The sequence below is a fragment of the Hyla sarda genome, chromosome 6 (assembly GCF_029499605.1).
Source record: "Hyla sarda isolate aHylSar1 chromosome 6, aHylSar1.hap1, whole genome shotgun sequence".
In the NCBI taxonomy this organism is placed as follows: Eukaryota; Metazoa; Chordata; class Amphibia; order Anura; family Hylidae; genus Hyla; species Hyla sarda.
In genome coordinates, this window is record NC_079194.1 from 82851564 (window position 1) to 82878291 (window position 26728).

The 26728-nt window shown below is 43.1% G+C and overlaps 1 long non-coding RNA gene across 1 annotated transcript; it reads left to right on the forward strand.

Moving 5' to 3' along the window:
- The first annotated feature begins 379 nt into the window (after nt 1-379).
- On the forward strand, nt 380-25756 carry LOC130275830 (uncharacterized). Its single transcript, XR_008844916.1, has 3 exons — nt 380-663; nt 12725-12896; nt 24855-25756. It is a non-coding gene; the product is annotated as an uncharacterized LOC130275830 (long non-coding RNA).
- Nucleotides 25757-26728: the final 972 nt, after the last annotated feature.

Below are 26728 nucleotides of genomic sequence, written 5' to 3' on the forward strand. Positions count from 1 at the left end.
CGAGGGGGAGGGGCCAAACTGGTATTGGGGTATGGGTTAAAATTCATATCGTGCAGCACAAAAATTTCGGTATTTGGTATGAAATGGTATACCGCCCAGCCCTACCTATATGTACAATAAAATGTGGACAAAGGAATATCAGCTGACAGCCCAGCGATAATTGTTATAGTTGGAACTTGCAGTTATAGGGGGAGAATTATCAAAACCTGTCCAGAGGAAAAGTTGCTGAGTCGCCCATAGCAACCAATCAGATCACTTCTTTCATTTTGCAGAGGACTTGTTAAAAATGAAAGAAGCAATCTGATTGGTTGCTATGGGCAACTCAGCAACTTTTCCTCTGGACAGGTTTTGATAAATCTTCCCCATAGTGTGCAAGAAAGAAGCCAAAAGAAAACTTTGCATTTTAGATTGAATACGAGCCCTGACTTATGGCTTGAAATAACTATTTTAACATGAAGATAATGGTAGATGGCCTTTTGTAATCCGGATCATCGAACTACTTATAGCAGAGGTGGTTGCGCATGTCCATAGCCTCTTTAATTAAGTCTATGGGTGACACCTGAGCAAGGGACTCCCGTAGACATAAAAAAAAGGTACTTGCATACTTCTCTTGGCTATATGAGATCACTGAATCAGGGAAACCAAGAGGTAAGGATCCTAGAGGTGGGTTTTACATCCCCTACTACCCATGTGCACAGTGACAGCTCTAGGCCCCTAAGGTGGTGGAGGTCCAAGGGCACATTGCTCTTGTGTCCATCCTATAATACTTCCCTGGCCATGGGTCCTGGTGCCTGAAGGGTTAACTTTTAAGCCTTTTCCACCCTTTTATGTATAGTTACGTCATGGACAGGAATATGTTAACACACAATGGTGTATAGTTATGTAATTTGGTATTAATAGTTTTTTTGAAACATCAATACATGCAACTTTTTGGTTTCAAGAAACCTTTATCAAGATTGAGAAAGGCTTCTTTAAACTGAAACGTTGCACGTATTGATGTTTGGTGCAATAAATTTATAGCCTTTTGCACAACCGGACATTGTGATCAGTGCTGTGTCTTCCTTGGAGAATTTCGTATGTTAGTCTGGCCATGGCATGCTGGCCGGACACTTGCACGACAACTGAGGTGGTGCCTTGCTGACTCCTTGTGCTTTCATGAATAGTGTTGCTCGCGAATATTTGCAATTGAATTTTATTCGCGAATATAGCACTATATATTATGAATATTCAGGTTTTTTTTCACAGTACACATCACAGTGATCACCCCTCTCTGCTTCCAGCTTGTGTGGTGTAAAGAAGGCTCTAATACTACTGTGTGAGACTGGCGTGCGAATTTACGCATATACGAAAATTTGCAAATGCTAATTTTTGCATATGCAAATTTTTGCTTATGCTAATTTCCGCATATACTAATTTTCACATACGTGAATTTTCGCATGTGTGAAAATGAAACGCGAATATTACGAATATGCGAATTTTGCGAATATATGACGAATATTCGTCCATATATTTGTGAAATATCGCGAATTCGAATATGGCCTATGCTGCTCAACACTATTCATGAAGTATATTCCTATTTACTAGAGAGTACAATCGCTGCTTGAAAATGTAATTCTTAGCCCCCTCAACATATTTTACCACACTTTCCAGATAAGAAACCTGGAGAAAGGAAACAATAATGGGGGAGCCATGTAGCTTACCTAGCACTGTGGTCCCGTCATTCTAAGAATCAGTGCAGGTTCTGACAGTCTGTAGAACCCCCAACAGTCAACAAGTGATAGTATATCCTAGTTTAAAAAAAAAACTCTGGGTTATATTTTATATTTGCTAAGAGTAGAATAAAATATGACACTAGATATTGAATATAGGATAATACATGGTGATCCTACCAAAACTTTAAACTAGTTGTGATCCTTATTTCCTAGCATTTTCATATAACATTTCTTTCAAGTATCCTTATACTTTAGGACCAGAATTTGTTGGGAATGTTTTTAACAACTCCCAATAAGCTTTTTCAGATGTTAATGAGATATACAGATAAAAACCATTCATCACAGAAAGCAGAGTGGTCCTATGTCTCTTTAGTGGAAATGGGTATTTTGCAATTTGTTAGCATGTGTGGTGCGCACATTAGCAGGACGTTCCAAATGATCCATAATTGAGGGTTTAATGGACCCATCTGACATCCTGCATTTATCTCAACGTCTCAAGAATTAATAATGTTTCTTGTAAGAGTAGTGTGTGCAGTAACTTGTCATAATGACTGAGCATACAAATACTTGATATATAACTCCTTAAAAGTGGTGAAACAGATCAGCCCTGTCATCTTTTACCTTGATCAGCACTTAAGTATATAAATGAGAAACACTTCTGGAGCACTTGCTGAAGTGGATCCACATCTTACATTTCTTGAGAAATAAATTCTAAAACTGCACATTATTACTTAGAATGAATCATAACTACACTCGGCCCATCTACAACACTTTAACCCAGTAAGAGAGCGCCATCTCTTTTTACCACTCCAAATAAATAATTCCATGCTGTTTCACATGATTGGGGGGATGGGGGAAACCATAGAGTTGATAGTTTTTAAACATGATGTCAACCCTGAACCATATTTTTACTTAGATTTTATGCTTTATTATCAACTAGCAGAGTACCCGGCATTGCCCGATCTTCCTACCTAAACCTTGTCCTCATATTGTGACCTTATATCCCGACCTTATATCCTATTCTAAGGTGGGGCTGAGCTGTGATGAACAGATTGTAGGCCAAACATAAAAGGGGGCATGGCTTGTGGGAGGGGGAATGCCTTGCAAGATGGACTGACACATTCACCCAATGATGCAGAGCGTGGGGAGTAAGGTAGGCCTTAGCTGCGATGAAGAGATTGTGGTCAGTCATGCTGGTGTTACACACTGTGCCCCAGCCGCAAGCACCAGCCGTGAGTGCAGTGTCCCTGTGTCCCCGACCGCTGGAGGGGCCAGGATTTGCATCGCGGGACGCGCCTGCATGCGAATCCCGGCCCGTCTCTTACCACGCTTTTCTCCTGCAGCTCCTTCTGTCTCTCAGCTCTGGTGCGCACGTCTCTGTCCCTTAGGGCGCATGCGCACTGGAGCTCTGAAATTTAAAGGGCCAGTACGTCCATAATTAGTCAATACACCTGACACCACATTGTTGTTTGCACCTCCCACACTTCCCTGCCGGATCTTCAGTGCCTATGGCCTGAGAGAAAGCGTTCCTATTGCCTGTGTGCCATACCCGTGTATCCAGACCTCCCTGCTATGTTTTTTGACTATGAACCTTTGCCGCCTACCTTGACCTTTTGCTACGTTGACTATGCTACTGCTTCTTCCTTCGGTACCTCGCCTTGCCCAGTTACCTGTGTGGTCGAGCCGTGTCGGGGGTAGCGACCTGGGTGTCACCTGCTGCAGCAAGCCCATCCTGCCATGCAGCGGGCTCTGGTGAAGACCAGCAGCACCTTAGACTCCACTCCCCAATACTGCCAGAGTGATCAGCCACACAGGTAGAGGATCCACATCCAACTCCGTTACAGCTGGACTATTATTGATGTACAGGGCTCCATGCTGGGAGCCAGTCAAGGTGGGAAGGAGGCGTGCCACTGCGTGAGTCATCCGGCCCCACCGACTGTTGGGCAGAAATACAAAACAATCGCAATCTAAGTTGACAAGCTGCGGGCTAAGGAAGAAAAGCATTCGTATGTTTGACCTCCGTATAGAAACATAGAATGTGTAGGCAGATAAGAGCCATTTGGCACAGCTGAAAGTTGACGAGTGTAGAACAGAACTCTTCAAACTGTCTTGCCAGCAAGCAAACAGACCCAAACAGGTAGGTGTCACAGGTTAGTAGTCTTCAGTTTATTGTAACAATTCACATACAGCAATAAGTTCCACTTGTAGCATGCGGTATAACAGAAATGTAAATGTCATTCACATCAGGTTCTTTACATAAACTTTTAAGCTTCTAAACGAAAATTTGCCACGTTCAGTCCCAAAGTCAGGGTTTCTTGATGCAGTGTATCGGTATTCAACATGCCATGGACAAGCTGATCTGCTTCATAGCAATGCCTCTCTGCTGATCCCTGGCAGTGTGTGAGATCAGGTTCAGGGGTGCAACATACACACACACCAGAACTGAAGTATGGGAGTGACTTTATGTCCAGAACCATCAGTCATTCCCAAAACCCCTCTGTGATCCATACCTCCCATTCACACATTTCACTTATTGTTTGCTCACAAAATGCACATGTACAGTATATCTGTTATCTTCCCAGTTTCTTTATTTCTTTCATCTTTTTTTAACTGTGATTTTTATTAAGAGATTTTTCACAAATACAAATACAAAACAGGAAAGGAAAAAACATGCAATTAACATCACAAAGGGCCGAGGCCCCATAGCAGTCAGTACATCTCAAATAGAAAGGAGCATAAGAGGGGGCCATTAAAGGGCAATAAAGACTGAGAAACCAAAGCAAAAGCCCTTGTTACTTAGATACAAACACAAAAAAAAAACATAATGCTGACCATGAAGGGAGCTGGTAGAAGCGAAACTCTGCTTACCAGCATAAATAGTCAATTAAGCCCATAGGGCCACAAATACAAAAAGGGGGTATCTTCCCAGTTTCTAACAAGTGTTAATAAAATGTTAATGATTCATAAAAGCACTGTATGACCTAAGCACAGGCTGATGTCATTATGGCCCAAGAAATAGAGTTTCTTAGCGACAGCTCCCTGCTTACTACACAAAAGAAACGTAAGATTACGATTAGGCCACACAAAGTGTAAAGGAGCTGCCGATGATGTCATCAGTGACTTTTCATTATTCTAGCTTTCTGAGCACTCAAAAAATAAAAAAAATCATATTTGGCAACAGAGACACTAAATTTATATATGATATTAGCCATAAGCCAAACAGAATTCCTAAAAATGAGGCATTCAACTGCAGTACCTGGCACTGAGCATCTGCTAGATCTTTTTTTATTTTTTTATTTTTGAGTCTTTCTGAAGTTTCCGCATCTCGACTCTGTTATTTAATTAACTCAACGCTTCTTTTTAATAAGTGTGATACATTACAGGCCGGACCATTTTAGTATTTGCGAATTTCTTTGAATTACGCATTTACCAGTGGAAGAAATGTCTAAAGAGCACGATTTCCAAAGTTCTGCACTCGATGATATCTGACAGGAAAATGACTTAGTGTATCAGTTACACTTTCATTATAACTGGGGAACTATAGGAACAAAAATGTAATCTACGCAAATATAATGATTTCTGAATAAAGCCATTCAGAAATAGTCATTAATGTGGAGGCGTTGAAAGTGCAGTTTCTGGAGACTTTCTTTATTAATTCAGCCGTTTCATTTTGTAATGGCTTCTATTAATCTCGGCTTACCATACACATGGTGCTGCAACTAATTGAAAAGGTGCGTGGCAGCTCGGGAAAGGCTGCTGAGAAAAAAAACACCTTTTTTTTCTGATAAAAACACCTGCACCTGAATAGGTATGATGCCAGAAATATATAGTAAAATATTACATTCAGTACAAAACACATTTACCTAACTGGAAAACATACATCAGAGTGGTAAAGCAGACAGAACAAATAAATAGAAGGATTTTCCACCCAAAGACATATATGTAAAAAGGAAGACGTCCAGCGCTCGACTCAGGAACAGATCTTTATTTAGAATCCACAAAAAGACATACAGGTACACGAAGACGCGTGACGCGTTTCGGCTTGTATCACCAAGCCTTAGTCATATATGGTATTATCCACGAGAACTATCATAAACTTGCTGTGGGAGAGGGAAAGCAATGATAACCAATAAAAAGAAGACATTCCCTCTCATTTTTCGCATACATGTCATGAACTGATGAATAATTCCCTAAAATTTAAAAGGTGGCTCTGTTCAGTTTCCCAAACCATTAGGCCATGTTCACAAGTCAGAATTTCCGTTGCAGCAGAGCTCTGTTGAATTTAACAGGATTCTGCTGCGCTGGCAGAATTTCCATGCCAGATGTTTCCAGCACAGAAAATTCAGTTTTTTGTGTCCGCAGAAAGAATGAACTGACTCCGCATGGAATGCATAGCCGTCCTGTTCATGTGCGGCATGTTATGCCGGCGCCTGCAGTCTCCAGATTGTCCACACAAAGATTTGCCGGGCAGACATTCCGAAGTGTGAGCCTTATCCTGTATGCATAGAAATCCATCGCTGAAACCTTCTTGCTGCATGTTTAACCTGTTGCCGGGTTGACCTGCCTTAAGTTAAACTGATATCTATTTTCACCTCGGAAGAATATAACTGGGTACTGTTAAGCATTGTCCCCCTGCACTCCTGCAGAAAGCATGAGGAGCCTATCACTGCTAGGGCTTAAGAAAACTGGGAAAGCTGGGGGCACAGATACTGCATGCCACCCAGCTTTCCCAGCCTTCTAAAGCCCCAGTGATAGGCTGTTTGTCCTATTTGCACTCTTCACTGTAGTAGCAGTGTCATGCCCTCTCCTTACCCTCGCACTGTTTTCCTCTCGCCCCCTCACTTAGCCCACAATAAATCTTCTCTCCGATGCCCACCCTGTCCCCTCTCCCTGCCCCCCGTACTATCTATTCTCTGCACCTGCCTGCCAGACAGCTAAATCACTTTACCATGATGATGGTATGGCGGTAGGATTTTTAAAACTTCCAATGCAATCTTATTTCTCCAAGAATAGAGAGATCAACTCTAACATGCTCAACCCTTCTCTTCCCTGACCTCTTCTGTCAGAAATAGTCAGGAGGCCTCTATACACATTAGGATGTCAGTGAGTTTGGCCCAAATTTTCTCTCAAATGTATTGGGCCCTTTATTCTCCCAGTAGGTAAAGGTTCTATATGGTAGGGCTTTGATCAGCCATTTATTACATATTTTGCCTATTATTAAAGTAAAGGCATGCTGCTTTGTTCTTACATGAAACTCACAACTGTATTTAGGCTTTTTGAAATATCCACATTATATGATTACGTTGTTCTATGTACAGAACATATAATATCAAATCTTCACTTCGGCCACCAGGAGAACAGAAGGAATATTCTGTCCCCCAGACTTAGCTTTAGGATGGCCTACTTATCATAATAACCCAAAAAATTAGCATAATGAATTGGTGGTTTTATGTGTTTTACTTAGCCCTCATTCAACCAGCAAGATAACATTGCTCACCTGCTCTAGTCAACCTTTGCTTTTCCCTCTTGTTTTGAGAAGATTCCCAGAGGCCCCCTTCGTGACTCCCCGGAAACATCGGGTGGTGACGGCTCACACCTAGTTACTCTTTAAACCACTTGGTAATTATTACTATTATCTTTTTGCTAATAGCACTTTTTGCTTACTATTGTTCTTTATTACTTTCAGCCTACTGGGCTGAACTTGCATGGATCTACTTGAAATCACTATCATTTGTATTATTACGTGTTATTTATGTCAGCCCTCACTTTTCTTCAGTTTCATGCTGGCATTTCTCTCTCTGCGCTCCCCATTGCAAGGAGTTTATGTGTTTTTTTTTTTTTACATGTTTTTAATCTTGTGTATCAATAAAGTATTATTGTGATCTTCAGAGAGGCTGTGTTTTCTTGTTGTTTCGTTTTAACAACTACAACATTTCAACATGTCAACTTGGTTCATCCCTCCATCATATCAGTGACAAACCTCTAGGCCAGTGTTTCCCAACCAGGATGCCTCCAGCTGTTGCAAAACTACAACTCTCGGTATGCCCGAACAGCCTTTGGGCATGCTGGGAGTTGTGGTTTTGCAACAGTTGGAGGCTCCCTGGTTGGGAAACCCTGGTCTAGGCAGATAATATATAAAATATATTTGTAATTTTTTTCACACTTTCCCTTTGCAGATTAAACGGCGACTAAAAAGACATTCAATAAATTATTAGCACCCCGCAATAAGATAATATTAGTTTAATTTAGTGACGAAACAAAAGCCTTCGCAAATGAACCGTGATGAATGACCCCCTCTGTTCCCCCCGAACCACATGAGAGCAAAACATATGAACATTTCTAGGAGAAAACACAAAAAATGATTACTTTGTCATTATGTGAATGCCCTGAAATCTTTATTTTCTCTGCGCAAGCAGCCGACCATATTATTTCTTTGTTGGCAAGTGATTTAAATAACTTCACCAGCAGAGACTATGAAGTCATTGCCCACAGCTGTGCAGCCAAATCTCCATTTAGTGGAAGAAGTGGAGGGACTTACACAAATAGGCAATGCTGACCTGTTCCCGACTTCATCACGTTTCTCGCACAGGCTGAGAGATTTATCATAAGGGTCCGTTTCAATTTTGCAACAGAATTGCAATCCAAACAGCCCCACTATTTATTTTCTTTTTTGAAAAATTATGGGTTGTTATACGTAGATCTAAGCGCACATTTGTGCCAAGGTTAAGTCTGAATGCAAACTCCTAGTGTGCGAGTGTATGTGTGAGTGCGATTCTCTCACCTAAGCTATTAGGAGGTAGAAAATATTCGGCTTACAGTTTAATTGTTGAGTTGCTATATTGAATTCGGTTTTTGTTAGACAAATTGCAAAAGAACAAGTCAACGTGGGCCGTGGATGGTCTCATCGTGACCAATGACCCTGGAATAAGCTGGTATGAAAAAGTAAAAAACAGAGAACATTTGAGCGTATTATCAGCAGCCACTTGCGTGTTATAAAAATTGTTCGGGGGTCAGCGGCGTAGCGTGGGTTGTCAGCACCCGGGGCAAGGCAAGTAATTTGCGCCCCCTAACCCGTGGATTTTAGCACTCGAGTCTCTTCCACTTGATTAGTTAAAGAAACGCTTACCCCCTAAGCACATGTATTGTTTGTTATGAAAATACTGATAAATAAATTAAAGGTTGCTAGACCCACTGGCTTACATCAACTTATGTTGAGCTGGAGCAGCTACATATGGATCGAAATATGTCTCGTCACTGTTGAACCAACCAAACTTCAATCCATCTGGTCAGCTCAACATGCCAGTCTTGACCTGCAGACCGGGAACATCCCAAAGAAACTTCAGTTTTGGAGATGCTCTGCTAGCACTACACAGCCAGCCCACTGAGCCCAGTACTACTCCAGTCAGTCCTGACTCCTGTCACTCGTGACTCCTACCTTTTTTTTCACCGGCTGTCCCGGACCCGATCACAGCAGTCAGCAGGCTAGGTTTTCTCCTCCAGGTCCTCCTAGGTTTTCCTCCTGCAGCGTCTGTCACCACTGGCTCCCTCTCTCCTCTCTGGCCTGTGTCACCTGCCTGCCGCCGCTGCCAGCTTCTTCTTGCTGCTGCCTGGGCTGGTCTGGTGTGCTTCTCTCCCGCGCTCAGCGCTGCGCTGGGTGGCCGCTGCACTGTCCCTCCCCAGATAGTCCCTCGCTCTCTCCACAGTGGGCGGCGACCCGGTGGCTCGGATCGGATTCGCACAGCCAGCACTGCAGAGAGAGTGAGTGAGCCAGGCAGGGGCAGAGAGCTGCGAGTGCAAGCACCCCCCCAGATGTTGCGCCCGGTGCGGTCGCCCCCCCCCCCCCTGCACCCCCCACGCTACGCCACTGTCGGGGGTTGAACCACAGGTAAGCCTTTGCCTCTATATCTTGCAAAACAGTTTATATACAGTGGGTCCTCAAGTTACAATATTAGAGAGGTTATGCACCATAAGATTATTTTAATACGGACCTAAATGACGAATCGACAACTTGGAGCCGGTCACTTCCTTGCGCTAAAGTGCATTGGCATTGAAGTCAACAAAGCAAACAGAACTGTACAAAGTCGGGAAACAAGTCAGGAACCTAACAGAACCAACAAACAGATAAGTAAATACAAGCAAGGCAGGATATAGCATACTAACATACAGTTCATAAACCGGAATGAAGATAAATGGCACATATGATAAAGTATATTGGCATATATGAACAAGACTAGATATAAGGATAAATTTACAGCAGACAAAACCAGTATATGCAGGGGATGACCAGGTTAACTGAATGTCAGAATGGGTCAGGAAATAAGGAATCAAAAATCCTAAATACAAGCAAACACTCACTCCTAGATAGACAGATTAGCCCAAGGCTCAGAACAGCATTCTATCCTCGGAGTTGCAGCATAAAAAAAGGACTGACAAAATGCACAGTGTGAATAGAGACTAAGGCAACACAAAGCAAATGCAAAACGAACATACATAAATAGTTAAACCCGAAAAATGTACTAAAACAAAGCAGGCTAAAATTTATATATCAAACAGGACAGATAACCATGGTTAAAACTCAGGATATGTGCACAGACAGACATAGTAACACAGTGGTCTAATCACCAGCACAGAACAGCACCTGAAGAGGCCTTTATATCCTCCCAGTGCTGAAGATAGGAAGGTTAACTCTTCCCATCCAGAGAAAATTAACACAGAAACTATAAACACACAAACAATGACACAAAAGCAGAAATTACAAAATACAGATAATCTGACATTACACTACCTGCTAGATAGTAATGGACATGCTTAGGTTGGATCTGTGCTTGTCCTGGGGCTAAATGGCTATGTTGTGAGATTACCATAATGCTGTGGCTATCTTTTTGTGAACTGGCTATTTTCTGTTGGAGTTCCATCTCTTAAACTACGAGTCCCATAGTTCCTTGTTTGTAAGTATGAGGTGACTTTTCTCCCTTCGGCACATCACCCACACCTGTGCTGCCTTCAATGCAATAGATCAGTGTTTTCTAACCAGGGTGCGACCAGCTGTTGCAAATTCTTGCAGAATGATCTCCCATCCAGCGGTCGCTCCACCCATTGAAGCAAAGACAGGCTCCCTCTGAACACCTGACTAGTGATGTAATGTCTCGGACAGTACTGCAACCTGAGAAAACCTGAGATGACGTGCTGTTAAAAGTAAACATCGGGGCAAAGGTCATATAAGAATTGCGAGACCACCATGAAACACAGGTACAGACACCATATTATTAACTTTACAGCCCCTGTAGCATAGGAAAATAAAAAAAAATCCCAGGACACCCCTTTAATTGGTTCGGGGAGAAACAATGTATGTTAAAATCATTATATCTTAAAAGACTATAATGCTATGGAAAATGAATAAATGGGCTTTAAAGTCTCCAAAATGTCACCCAAAAAAAGGGAAAAAAAGGAAGATTAAAGCAAAAATTACAAGATAACCAATAGAGAAAAAGCCAGTCCTTACATTTAAAAGTCAGAATTAGCTGCTAAAAGCTATAAATCACTTACACAGGGAGCATGAGCTTTTCCAGGGTCCTCGGAAAAGTGTACCCGAGATACAACATAGAGCCACCCTCATCTTTGTCCATAGGAGCAGCTAATCCTGGCATAGGAAAAGATTAGTGCAGTACAGCACTATACTGTAGGGAGGCGCTACTGGACAGCTACTGGACTTTAAGAATACAGGAGTTTATCAGTAAAATGCCCTCTCTGATTGGTTCGATCTTCCATCCATTCAAACGAGCCATGGATCCAGACTGCTTTTTGCATTTTATGTTGTTGAGTAGGATTTCAAGTTACAATGTACTAGAGCCATCAGACCCAGGCCTATTTTATTAAGCCAATTTTGTAAGTCTTTGAAATGTAAAAGAAAACAGGAGACCTAAGATAAATCCCATTCCTTCTACATATTTGAATTACAGCCTACTCCCCAGTTGTCAATGGCTACCTGTATATGTGACTATACTGTCTATTCACTTACAAGGTACATGGGTCCCCCTTTATCAATGTATGCACCTTTTTAGCCATATTATACTCCAAAATATTGTTTTATTTGCTGTGTGACAAATTTATTAAGAATTTGCTCCAAAATGTATAGCCATATGGACCTCAAGGTTGCAAAAGTGGAGTAGAAAATGGTTGTGGCTTACTGCTTGGCCAGGATTTAGACACCGTTATGATATGCAATAAGTTAAAGGAATACTCCAGTGGAAAAGGTTTTCTTTTTCTTTTTAAATCAACTGGTGCCAGAAAGTTAAACAGATTTGTAAATTACTTTCTATTAACAAATCTTAACCCTTCCAGTACTAGCTGCTGAGGAAATTATTTTCTTTTTGGAATTCTTTTCTGTCACGAACACAGTGCTCTCTGCTGACACCTCTGTCCATTTCAGGAACTGTCCAGAGCAACATATGTTTGCTATGGGTATTTAATCCTATATATGAACAGTTCCTCAAATGGATAGAGGTGTCAGCAGAGAGCACTGTGTTCGTGACAGAAAAGAATTCCAAAAAGAAAAGAATTTCCTCTGTAGTATTTAGCAGCTAATAAGTACTGGAAGGATTAAGATTTTTTTAATAGACGTAATTTACAAATCTGTTTAACTTTCTGGCATCAGTTGATTGAAAAAAAAAAACTTTTCCACCTCAGTACCCCTTTAAAAAATAAAAAATTAAAAGTTGCAAATTAAAAAAAAAAAACTTTAATTTCTACCCAACACAGACCGACTTAAAACTTTTTAACGCATGGCAAAAGAATGGGAAAAAGTATATATAAATGGAAATAACACTATATAATAGACATAGAATGTATTCTGTAGACAGATATTATGAATCTGAAACATCCCCAACTCATTACTTTACCGCTGAAATCCAATATTTTTTATATGCTGTAGTGAAATTTTGTATTGTTGTGGCTTAAGTAATTGTTTTGAGTGAAAATCGTCAGACGTTGAAGGGTGTCCCGTCATTCCGCAGGTACTAATCCATTAATTGGCCACCGGTGAACAGGAAATCTAAATTGAAATTTGAACTTTCGTTGAGAGACGCGAGTCCTGTTTGGACAAAACAACTCTGCAAGAACCTGCGCCCCCCACTGAGATTATTTGTGGAACATGGAACTTAATACAGAACATTTTCTGTATTGAAGGTACAATGCAGTTTAATGTCATCTCCTTGATATATGGTATTGTATAAAAAGTGTTATGTGGTGCTTATAGTTTTACTGAGAAAATCATTTTTATTTTTAGATTTAAAATTTATATTTATTAATGAGTGCTTATAAAGCTGGCAAAATAATTTCTTTTTTATACTTCACATGTATTTGCTTATTCAGTTCTACAACTATAGATTGGTTCTATTTGGTTAAAGAAATGTTCCCACTTATCGAAAATATGGCCACCCAGTCATCTCCAGTCTGTTTGCAGACAGTGGAGATGGTCAGGCACTGAAGTTAGGCAATTTGAATAACTCCCATTGACATTAATGGGAGTTGCGCAAATGGTGTAGCCCCACTAGCTACACTGTTTTGCACCAGCCAATAATATCAATCATAGTTTCACAAATTGCATAACACAGTCAACTCGATGAGCACCATAAAATCAGTCAAGCCATATACTGTATCTGAACAGGGGTGGAGTTATAGGGGGTGCAGAGGTAAACAGTCACACCCAGGTCCTGGTGCCTAAGGGGGCCCCAAAGCACATCTTCCCCATAGGAGACTATTATTATGATTGGTGCATGGGCCCTGTTGCAGTTTTTGTATAGGGGCACAGAAGCTAAAAGTTACACCTCTGTATCTGAAAGTGGCTAAAATTGCAACAATCTAGGTATGTCCTTGAATGCTGGGTCACTAGTCAAACCTAGTGCTCTTTTCTTAAAAAACTTGGAATGAAAAACTAAAACCGCTCCCCACCCTCAAAAACTCGAAAATTGATTTTAAATGTTTTTTTTCAGAAAAAGCAGCACTCAAGAAATCCTTTCATGGGTACAGGTACCCTTTAGTTTACTGCATCTGCATGATGCTCTGGAAAGGGTTAACTATCATACATAATTGAAACAACAAAATGGCACTATAAAGTGCCAATCAAGTGGTTAGAAGAAGCAGTATTAACATCAAGCCTTTAACTCCTTCATGCTGAGCGTCCTACATATATGGCAGCTTAATGCTAGAGGACTATAAAGCAAGCTCAGTAGCTTATGTTGCTTCATACACGGTAAGTACTGGTTGCTGTCCGCAGCCGGGACTCACTGGTAATGTCAGCATGATTATTGATGTTCTTTAATACCCCTTCAAGGGGTACTCCGGTGAAATTATTATTTTTTTAATCAACTGAGTCCAGAACGTTAGCAAGATTTGTAAATTACTTCTATTTAGAAATCTTAACCCTTCCAGTACTTATCAGCTGCTGTATGCTCCACAGGAAGTTCTTTTCATTTTAAATTTATTTTCTGTCTGACCAGAGTGCTTTCTGCTGACACCTCTGTCTGTCTCATGAACTGTCCAGAGTAGGAGCAAATCCCCAGAGCAAACCTCTCCTGCTCTGGACAGTCCCTGACATGTAGAGAGGTCTTTGCAGAGAACACTGTGGTCAGACAGAAAAAAATTCAAAAAGAAAATGTGGTAGCCCTTGGGGGGTGTATGGTAGTGGTGGTATGGTATCGGTATAGGAGGGGTTAATGTTAACCCTATAGTTTGTGACGCCAGGCTGAGGGCTGGTATGCTGAGTCAATGCTCCGGCCTATCACTGCCCTTCCCAGTAACGATAGGTGCATGAAATGACTGAAGGTCCACAAAGAGATTGAACTTGAACAACTTTACTTAAGTGCTTGCAGTATCCAAGGCACAGTAACAGTCTCATATAAACAGTCCTTATCTTGCTTAGTGACTTGCAGTTGTTGCGGACCTTGAGCTAGTCATACAGTCTCTGAATTTAGGGTAGATATTTGCAGATCCGTCCGGATTTAGGGGTATTATTAGGTCCGGTGATGCTGCAGAGTGTCTGGGGATTGATACACTCTAGACTTAGAATTGTTCAGCCGTTGCCGCAAGGCTCGGGCCTAACTCACTGCGTTAGTTGCTGCGCAGATCCTTCTCTCATGACAGCCCACGAGGTAAGAGAGAGAAACATGGCCGCCGCTCCCTTATATGGGCAGGGGGTGGGGCAAATCCGATTGGTCCGAACATCTGCCATTCACCATTACAGAGAGTAATGGGATTGCTTATGTCACAGGGTCTCCAAAGGTCCTTAAGCTTAATACCATAGAGTTCACCTAGTCACATGACCCGCAGGTCCTGCAACGCTATGGCACAGGTATTTACATTAACCTTATATAGACCACTGGTCTATTAGTAGAAATAGAGGCGACAAGGGGTTAATTAAATGACAGGGATCCCTACGTCCTAGGGACTCTGGCTACATAGGTACCGTATATGATGCGGTACCGGGACAGCACAAAAAGAACTTCCTCTATAGCACTGAACAGTACCAGCTATTAAATGGCTGCTAATCTTAGCCCCCTATACTAAATAAAAATGAAATAAATGATAAACAAACATTTTAAAACATATAAATAGACCGCTCCCCTAATAACAATTTAAAACGCCCCCTCTTTCCCATTTTATAAATAAATACATGTTAACTAAACATATTTGGTATCACCACATGCAGAATTGTCTAAACCAGTGTTTCTCAAGCGCGTTCCTCAAGTACCCCCAACAGGTCATGTTTTCAGGATTTCCTTAGTCTTTCATAGGTGATATAATTATGGTTAGTGCATCAGGAATCACCACAGTTATATCTCCTGTGAAAGACTAAGGAAATCCTGAAAGCATGACCTGTTGTGGGGTGTTGAGGACCGCTGTTGAGAAACACTGGTCTAAACTATTGAAATCTAACGTTTATGATCCCGCACGGAGAATAACAAAAAAAATGGCAAACACCATATTTGCTGATTTTGGTCACTTCATGTACTAGAAAAAATAAATTAATAAAAAGCAATCCCCTTTGACAAAAAGTACAAATCAAGGTGCAAAAAATGAGATCTCATGCATGCCCATATATGGAAAAATAAAAAAAAGAGTTATGGGGGTCAGAACAGGCCAACTTTAAGGCCAGCTTCCATTTCACTGTAGATTTTGTGGTAAAATAAGTGACGTCATAAAAAGCACAATTGGTTTCACATAAAACAAGCCCCAAAATGGCCCTGTAGAGAGGAAAATAAAAGAGTAATAGCTATTAGAAAGTGATCTTCCTTGACAAAATAAAAAAATGAGGATTAAGTTAAGCTGCCAATTCTAAGGAGACAGCTGGCAGCTATCTCTCCTGATCCCCTATACCCATGTTCATCTTCCCCCCCCCCCCCCCCCCAACATCTGGAGAGAGTTGAAACACATTAGATGGTTGGTTGGTTCGACCAAAATTGGTGGGTTTAGCTGACACATATCTAAAATGTTAGGACAGATTAAGGCTAGAATTCCACTGAGGTTTTTCAGGCAAAAAAAATTATAAAAACGCCCATTTTGCCGCACAGCGTTTTTTCTGTGAAAAACGCTGCGGTCAGATTTGAGCTGCAAGTCAATAGTGAACTTTTGGGCTCAGAGGCTGGTTTTCAAAAATGTCCTCAAATTCATAGTACAGCTTTTTTTCGGGGAAAATCTTGACATTTTACTCCCATAGAAGTCTATGGGAGTTAAAAAAAACACCACGTGGGTTTTAACTTTGGCGTTTTTGCAGGCCATTTTTTATTCTTTTTTGGACTTTAGTGATCCAAAAAATGATGGAGATACCTTTTTTAATAACATTTTGTAGGGTACCATTAAAAAAAGATAAAGTAGTGATGGAAAAAATTGTATTTAACGAAATTTATATTTTTTATAACAACATTTTTATTCATTTTTAAACAGGGATCAATTTATGTGGGCGTCAGGAAACTAAAAATGTAGCAGACAATAATAAAAAATTTAGAAAGGGGCCATTTAAATGTACAAATAATATTATTTTTATAATTAATTTTGTGAAACTTTTATTAATAATGGATTTTAATAATGTGTTGAATAAAATGTGTGTTTTTTTTTACTTTTTTTTTCTTTATTTTTTAAATGTTTGTAGGTAGTACTACTACTTCCATCATGGAACACGATTCCATGATGGGAGTAGTAGTACCTGTGCTAACTGACAGATCGCAGCTGGTGTCACTTCTGACACCCGCTAAGATCCTCCCGTATAAGCTATAGAAGTTTGGCCGGCCGCACTTGTCTGGCCCCCTGCCCACACCATACTCTCTGTGATGTGAAGTTCACACATCACAGAATCATATTTCCCGCTGAGAGCTGTGATTGGCCAGATAGTGTTGGCCACTCACAGCTTTCAACGGCACATACTAATCTGTTAAGTGAAGATAACCTCACATCACAGCGGAGTATAGTGCGGGCAGGGGACCAGAGGAGTGCGGCCGGCGGACGCTTCTACAGTTTATACCAGAGGATCGCAGCGAGTGTCAGGAGTGACACCCGCTTTGATCTGACCTTAACTGCATGTACTACTACTCCAAACATGGAGCACACTCTGCTCCATGCTGGGAGCTGTAGTACCTGCATCAATAGACAGATCGCAACGGGTGTCAGAAGTGTGCTCCATGTTGGGAGCAGTAGTACCTGCAATAAGGGACAGATCACAGCAAGTAGAAGAACATCGGTCCAAGAGTTCCGAGGAAAAAATGAAGTGCTTCAATTGGCGCTCACCTCCGTCACAGAAGTAGTGATGTTTGGAATAGATAAAATAAAATAAAAACCGCTTTGACACGGATTTTATGAAAAGTAAAAAGAAGGTTTATTCCTTCAGCATGCAATCTAATTACTGCAGACCTCGGAGCAGGGAGCCCATACCTGTGTCCGACGTCTGCATAATCAGTATAAGCATAACCGCACATGAAACCCAATATATACGTACCGGCATAAGTGTCAGCCAAATGATTATTTGCGGTTTTTGTATTTTATGTAACCCTCAAAGGAATGCTCACCTCGAATGAAAATGCACTTTTTATGTATATTAGACAATTTTATGTGATGTAACTTACCTATGTGAGATCTTCTTGAATTGATTTTCGTGGGCATATGAGGTATAAATAAAGGATATCCTTGCTGCCCAATCAGAAAGCCTGATGAAGAGGGGGTCCCCGCCCCTCGAAACGCATCGCTGTATTGCATGCTGAAGGAATAAACCTTCTTTTTACTTTTCATCAAATCCGTGTCAAAGTGGTTTTTATTTTATTTTATCTATTCCAAACATCACTACTTCTGTGACGGAGGTGAGCGCCAATTGAGTCACTTAATTTTTTCCTCAGAACTCTTGGACCGATGTTCTTCTACTAAAGTGACCGTCCTTCGCATGTTGGAGCAGGTTTAGTCCTGGCTGCACTCCTCCACTCTGTGTCCCCCAGAATAGTGGGAAACAAGCGCATATTGGTGTTATGCCCATGGTACAACACAAAAAGGTGAGCAAACCTATCTTACCATTCTCTGGAACTGTTGCTCCTTTGGAGCCGATACTTATTGTTTTTTTTTCGTACATCTGTGAATCCCCCAGTTAATTTAATTTTACTAAGCTTAGATGCGCATTGTGTCTTCTCTGTTTTTTATATATACCTTTGTAGATCACAGCAAGTGTCACTGATACCTGTTGCTATCGTCCTGATGTGAATTTCAGGACTCAGCTGGCTACAGAGCCAGGAGAACAGCTGATGCTGAGCAGTAGATATACGTCCTATATCTACTGCCCAGCAAGAACTTACAGTGAGCCTGCAATGTGTATACAGTGTACACATTGCTGGCTCACTTAACCCCTTGCTGAGCTGTGCACCATGCGCCAGCCCAGCAAGGAAAGAGTTAACTTACACTGCTGGAGAGTGTAGGTTAACCCTTTGGGCGGTATACACTATATACAGCTGTCTATAGATAGCTGTATATAGAAGATGAAGATGTCCCCTTACCTCCCTCCAGTCCTGGCTGGGTTAGTGCAGCTCCGCTCCCTAGTGTTGACTTCATTAGGAGGCGGGGCTTCAGACGGGAGCCAGGCTGGTAAGTCTGAGGCTCTGTTCACATTGTCCGTTTCAGATCCGTGTATGCAGAAGATTACGGCGTATGAACTAGATTTTTTTTTCCTTTAATAAAATGGCTAAAGAGGGCTGTGGGGTAGTGTTTTTAAATAAAATAATTTTTCCAATGTGTTGTGTTTTTTTAATTGAATTTTCAGGCTTAATAGAGGAAGCTGTTTTATTGACAGAATCCATTACAAAGCCGGTGCTTAACGTTAGCCCCAAAAACAGCAAGCGCTAACCCCCAATTATTACCCCGGTACCCAGGGCCAGATTAAGACTGCCTGGAAGACGGAGCACTTCATAATGATGGGCCCCCCCACGTCCATGTCTAGGGGTCGAGTACCCCTTTAAGTCCCCCCTTCAACACTCCTGGTCCTTCTCCACTATTCCACTTTTCTGACCCCCTACCCCCCCTCAGTCCCCTTCACACTCCTCTGCCCCCTTTACCAAACCCAGACTTACCATACCTCACCCCCCACCCCCCCCAAACAACCTCACTTCAGCCCCCCATGCCCTCCTGGTCCTTCTCCACTACACTTGTCTCCACCAACCCCCACCCCCAGTTCCCCCACATTCAGTTGTAGTTCCCCCACAGTAGGTTGCACTTCCCCCGCAATAGGTTGTAGTTCCCCCACATTACGTTGGCAGTGTCCCCCACAGACATACAGCCTCCGATCATATACAGTGTATGGCTGGAGAACTGTATGTCTGTTTACTGCCCCACTTCAGTGCTCCGACCACCGCTCCTCTGGTCCGGGGTCATGATCTACTGCTATGGCCTAGGGGCCATAGCAGCAGGTCCCGGGACCAGAGGAGCGGTGGTCGGAGCACTGAAGATGACGTGTAGGTAACTTACCATGCATGCATCCTCGTGGCTCCGCTCCTATGGGTGCACCCACAGGACGTCAGTGATGTCCCTGTGTGCGCTACCTCCCTGCGTTTTTAAAGTTATTGCGGGGCCACAGAAAGGTAAACGGGACATCCTTGTGTCCTGAAAAGATCTTTAAGGACACAGGGATGTCCTGCTGAATGTGAGGGGGGGGGGGAGGGGGAATTACAGTATTTATCTGCGTATAACACACACTGGCATATAACACGTACCCTAATTTTCACAGGAAAATTTGAGGGGAAAAAAATAAATGTAAAATAAATGACTATAACTCTGAACTATATGCCTCATCATCCCCCCCAACTTTGATTCCCCTTGATCCTCAGTCCCCCCCCCCACCTCCTTCCTCCCCCTTTTATCATCCTTTGTGCCATATTTACCCCCCCGCCTCCTTTCCCACGTTTTCCCCTGCTCATCATTCTCCCCCCCTCCTGCTCATCATCCCCCCTACTCATCATTCCCTGCCCCTGCTCATCATTACCCCCCCTGCTCATCATTACCCCCCCTGCTCATCATTACCCCCCCTGCTCATCATTACCCCCATGCTCATCATTCCCCCCTGCTCATCATTACCCCCCCTGCTCATCATTACCTCCCCTGCTCATCATTACCCCCCCTGCTCATCATTACCCCCCCTGCTCATCATTACCCCCCCCCCTGCTCAACATTCTACCCCCCTGCTCCCCCCAGCTCATCATTCTCCCCCCTGCTCATCAACCCCCACCCTTGCTCATCATTCCCCCTGCTCATTATTACCCCCACTGCTCATCATTACCCCCCTGCTCATCAATAACCCCCCCCTGCCCATCATTCCCACCCCCTGCTCATCATTCCCCCCCTGCTCATCATTAACCCCCCTGCTCATCATCCCCCCCTGCTCATCATTCCCCCCCCCGCTCATCATTCCCCCCTGCTCATCATTCCCCCCCTGCTCATCATTCCCCCTGCTCATCATTAACCCCCCCTGCTCATCATTAACCCCCCTGCTCATCATTAACCCCCCCGCTCATCATTAACCCCCCCTGCTCATCACTAACCCCCCTGCTCATCATTACCCCTCTGCTCATCATTATCCCCCCCCCCCCCCGTTCATCATTCCCCCCCCTGCCAATCATTCCCCCCATCATTGCTCCCCCCCCCCTTCCTCCTTTTTCTATTTTTCATATTTCCTTACATGGCTGCGCTCGGCAGGATCAGGTGATGTGTCGGGTCTTGTGAGCTGTGACGTCTCCTGCGGCTCCTCTGCACAGCGTCAGGGACGTCATTCGTCATTTCCTGCAGCGCTGGGGTGTAATGAAGAAAACTGTGCCCTGCATGAAATGACGAGTGACGTCCCTGACATCGTGCAGAGGAGCCGCAGGAGACGTCACTCGTCACAGCCCACATGACCCGACGCATCACCTGAGTGTGCCGAGCGCGGCCAGGTAAGGAAATATGAAATATAGAAAAAGCAGGATGAGTGCGGGGCGGGCCCACAGGAGCCGCCGCTGGTCACTGTTTTAAAGAGTCCGCGGCCGGGCTATCGAGGGCCCCGAACCTCAACTCAGGAGACCGCAGGGATGTCCCAAATGTGACTGGGCCCCCTGCGGGCACGGGGCCTGGAGCAGGTGCTCCATGAGCACCAACGATGATCCGGCTCTGCCGGTACCCACCGCCACAGGAGAGCCGGTACCAACAGGCCTGGAGCATCAAAATGGCGTTCCTGGGCCTAGGCCAGGGGTCGGCAACCCGCGGCTCTTTTACACCTTTGCCGCGGCTCCGTCACCCTCATTCCGGGACACTGCATTGTCCCGGAACGAGGGTGACGGAGCCGCGGCGTCGTCGGTTTTACTTACCTGCCCTGGTGCCATCAGAGCGGAGTCTCTTCTTCCGGGGCCGTGCGGACCCTCACTGTCATGTGACAATGTAAAGTCACATGACAGTGACGTCGCCGGCCTGCGCCTCAGTCGAGGAGCCCTGCCGGGAGAGGAAGACGCCACGCAAGGAGCTGGTGAGTATGTAAAGTACATTACTCACTTGACAGTGGGGCGTTAACCCCTCACCCCGCGGCAGCGTTAATGCTGCCGTGGGGTGAGGGGTTAACGCTACCGCTGCCATGGGGTGAGGGGTAACTTTACCCCTCACCCCATGGCAGCGGCAGCGTTATCGCTGCCGCGGGGTGAGAGGTTAACGCTGCCGCTGCCATGGGGTGAGGGGTTAAGTTACCCCTCACCCCATGGCAGCAGTAGCATTAACCCCTCACCCTGCGGCAGCATTAACCCCCCTCTCCCCAGCCCACCCCAGGCCTGGGCCCAAAAAATTAAGCCCACCCCAGGCCTGAGCCCAAAAAATTAAGCCCAACCCAGGCCTGGGCCCCAAAAAAAAGCCCACCCCAGGTCTGGGCCCAAAAAAAAGCCCCCCCCCCCAGGCCCACAAAAATGAAGCCCACCCCAGGCCTGGGCCCCAAAAATGAAGCCCACCCCAGGCCTGGGCCCAAAAAAAAGCCCACCCCAGGCCTGGGCCCCCAAAAAAGCCCACCCCAGGCCTGGGCCCAAAAAAAAGCCCACCCCAGGCCTGGGCCCCAAAAAAAGCCCACCCCAAAAATATATTTTACATTGCTAAGTGAAAGTCCTTTTTTTCTTCAGATTGACAGCTGACTGCACGATCCTGTATATATAGCATTAAGGTAAGAAACAATATATGCACTGTTATATTTGTTTTAAATGTCACAATGGTTTTGCGGCTCCTAGTTTTGTTTTTTTTCTTCGAAAACGGGTCCAAGTGGCTTTTTTTGTCTTAAAGGTTGCAGACCCCTGGCCTAGGCGGTAACAGGTTGGCATTATTTAGGCTGGGGAGGGCCAGTAACAATGGTCCTCGCCCACCCTGTTAACTTCAGGCTGTTGCTGCTTGGTATCTGGCTCTGAATAAAAATATGGGGAAATAACTAAATAAATAAATTAAAAAAATGCATAAGGTTCCCCCAACCAAGCAGCAAGAGCCTTACTTTACCAGTTTATGTTACTGGCCCTCCCCAGCCTAAATAACGCCAGCCTGTTACCACCTAGGCCCAGGAGCACCCTTTTTGACACTCCAGGCCTGTTGGTACCGGCTCTTCCCGACACCCTGTGGTGGTGGGTACTGGGGTAATAATTGGGGGTTAGCGTTAGCTGTTTTTGGGGCCAACGCTAAGCCCTGGCTTATTAATTGATTCCGTCAATAAGATGGCTTCCACTACTAAGTCTGAAAATTCAATTAAAAAAACACGACACAGGGGAAAAATTATTTTATTTACAAAAACACTCCCCCATAGCCCTTGTTAGCCATTTTATTAAAAGAAAAAAAATCCAGTTCATCCGCCATAATCCATCAAATCCGCAGTAATCCTCTGCATACACGGATCTGAAACGAGAAAAAAACTCTCTGCTGGTGAAAGCAGCCATAATGCAATGTCTACCAAAACAGGGAGCCTCCAATTGGTGCAAAACTACAACTCCCAGCATGCCCAGACAGCCTTTGGCTGTCTGGGCATGCTGGGAATTGTAGTTTAGCAACAGCAGGAGTCTCCCAGTCTGGGAGGACACTGCCAGAAGGGTCTGTTCACATTATACGAAACCGACAATGTGAACAGAGCCTCCCACCCTTACCAGCCTGGCTCCCGTCTGTGCCTCCCGTCCTGTACCTCCTGTCTGTGATGTCATCACTAGGGGGTGGAGCTACACTGGCCCGGTGGGGACAGGGAGCGAGGGAGGTAAGCGGACCTCATCTTCTGTATACACTATATACAGCTATCTATAGATAGCTTTATATACTGTATACCTCCCAAAAGGGCTATATGAGCAGAGAGCAACTCCTGTATAGTATACACTGGTACACTATGCACCCCTGTATACTATACGTGGACCGGTTGCTCAGCATCTGACCCACTGAGTGGTACTCTAAAGGCACTGAAAATTCTTCCACTTGGAACAAAACTGGCTGTTTCCACACACCAGGAAAAATGCCCCTAAAATTGCCAAAACGCAGGGAAAACCAGTGGCAGTTTTCCTGGCATTTTTGCAGGTTGAAAAAAACTTCAGTGGAATCCTAGGCTTAGACAGAATGTTGCTAGTATAGTACTAGAATGTGACATTTTTCTGTTACATGCCTACACTGTCAATGCTGTGGTGGATCCCATACTAACATGTTACCACTGCAGCTAATCCCTTGCATCAGCAGTCACATCCTGTACTTAAAGGAATTTTCAGTCAATGGTTGGTGTTTAAAAAGATTTATAATCTAGCCTAAATAATCACTAAAATTTGAATCAAAATAATTTAGAATTGATTTAGAATCTGTCATGGGGCCAGATAAAAACTAGAAGAATAACATAAGGTAATACTTTCCAAACAGTGTGTCTCAAGTTGTTGCAAAACTACGACTCCCAGGTGCTCCGCCCCTAGACATCTCAGTCCCTATCCAAAGGATAGGGCATAAGATGTCTGATCGCGGGGGTCTCGCCGCTTGGACCCCTGTGATCCCTGCTAAGGCACCCCAGTCATCTGGTGCATGGAGCGAACTTTGCTCCGTGCCGGATGACTAGCGATCTAGTGTCGGAGGCTCATGACATCATGGCCACGCCCTCTCTCTCAATGCAAGTCTATAGGAGGGGGCCAATAGACTTGCATTGAGGGGGCAAGATGTGACATCAGGAGGGGGTGTTTCCGTGCCATCTCGAGCCTCCGGCGCCACAGCCGGCCATTCTAAACGAATGCCAGATGCTGCAGGGACCATAACAGGGCCAAGGTTCTCCCTGTGCATGGAGTGGTGGGGTTGGCACATGCTCCATGCATTGTCTATGGGAGTGCTGGAGATACTGCCAACTCCATTGCTTCATGCACAGGAAGAGCTGGGGCCCCATTCCTAGATTGAGGATAAGTTTTAAAGTACTCGAGTGCCCCTTAAAGAAAATCATTTTTACTCCATTCTTTCCTGTTTATGTTTGTATCTTTTCTCTCATTTCCTTGTGTGCTTATAGTGAGTTTGTTCTCTTTTCCATACACTGCTGTGACTATATACTGTTTGCATTATTTGGTGTACAGTTGAGTCTCCTGTTAGCAGAGTTTTGAGTGCTTGACAACTTCCTTTTATTTTTTATTTATTTAGGTTTTATTTCCTCATTTTCTGTTTTGAGCCATTGTTTAGAGGACTTCCAACCACCCGCAGTCCTGATTATTGTCATTGCAATCCTTTGGTGGAGCTCAGTTATTTGGACACAGTTCTGGATGCTCCCACCTACCAACATCTCTTTCTGGATTGGGATTGTACACTTCTCTACGTCATGTTAGTTAGTTTTGTAGTTTACATTGTTCCCTCATTTCACAGGCCCTCTTGCCAGCATAGGGTAGGCATAGGCAACCTTCAGCACTGCAGATGTTTTGGACTACATCTCCCATGAATCCTTGGCAGCATTTTGGCTGTAAAAGCATCATGGGAGTCTAAACCATCTTCTGTGCTGTAGGTTGCCTATGCCTGATCTAGGAGGGACAGAAGTATCCAGCCGGAAATATAAGTAGTGGAATAGAAAGGTAAAGGTCTCTGAGCCCAGATCAATATGGAACAATCAAACTGAGTTGACCTGCACTAGATTTTACATTCTACCATAGGCTATGTTCACACATTGTAAAATGAATAGCAAAACACCTCCATAAAAAAATAATAAATAAAATATAGTCACATCAAAAAATATATAAACAAAGTGCACACCACAAAGAAAGTACAAGCATAATAATACTTTATTAATTAGTCATATTAAAATGTGGTGTGACAAAATATATACTATGTGCTCAATAAAGGTCTATTAAAGAATGGCTGTTGCTGCACACACTGACAAAAAATTTTCAGTAATTTCAGTGTTAAAAATTCTGTAAGTTTATTGTGTTATATCAATTTTTATTGCAATTATTTCAGAAAAATAAACGATAAGGCACAATGTAAGGCAAAACAAGACACTTACTGTGTGTTGTAATGTTGATCGTCATCTAGCAGTATACTTCTCAGAAGATGTCTTCCCCCATGAGAAATTATTGAAACTAAGTATCATCTCAATCTATGTGACTGAAAGATAAAGAAAGACTAATGCTCAGACATTCAGAAGCCATTTTTTGTATTTATTTTAAGTTTTAACGGTGTTAACGTAAACGTAATACATTTCTATTATCAGTCCTTGAAGCCTCAGGTTGAATAGGCATGTTCATATTGTGGGAAGTGTTGCAAGCTGCAGCCACACATACAGATGGAAAGAGAGACCTCTGCAGGACAATGGCATGAAATAGTGGAACACATTGACAAACAAGTTGTTTTTTCATGGCGAACACAAAGGGATAACACAGCAGCTTCACCCACATTATAAATATTGCTATTAACTCAAAATACATTTTGTAAACAGTTTAAATACGCACGTTCCGAAAAATTTTGACAACTGAGCGCAGATTTCTACAAAAGACTATTAAAATCTGTTAATTTAAAAAAAATTTAAAATCTGCTAATTTTATATGATCAGATTATCAAGTTGACATAAGGAATAAGAATAAAATATATATATATAAAAATAATACCTTAAGAGGTAAGGGAACATTCAAATTTTGTGTGGATATCAAAATAGTATAAGTAGCACATAATAAATATAACAGTTTCAAAGTTATCTAGTAATCTAATGCCTTATCTCAGTGTTTTCCAAACAGTGTATCTCCAGCTGTTGCAAAACTACGACTCCCAGCATGCCCGGAAAGCTGAAGGCTGTCTGGGCATACTGGGAGTTGTAGTTTTGCAACAGCTGGAGACACACTGTTTGGAAAACACTGCCTTATCTTATTCTTCCAGTCTTTTTCTGGCCAAATTACAGATTCTAAAGGAATTTTGATATTAAGACAGCTCTAAACTATTTTGATTTAATTTTTAATTTAAATAAGTGATTATAAATCTTTTTGAACACCAACCATTGACTGAACAAAATTCCTTTAAAATGTGAAAAACCTAAA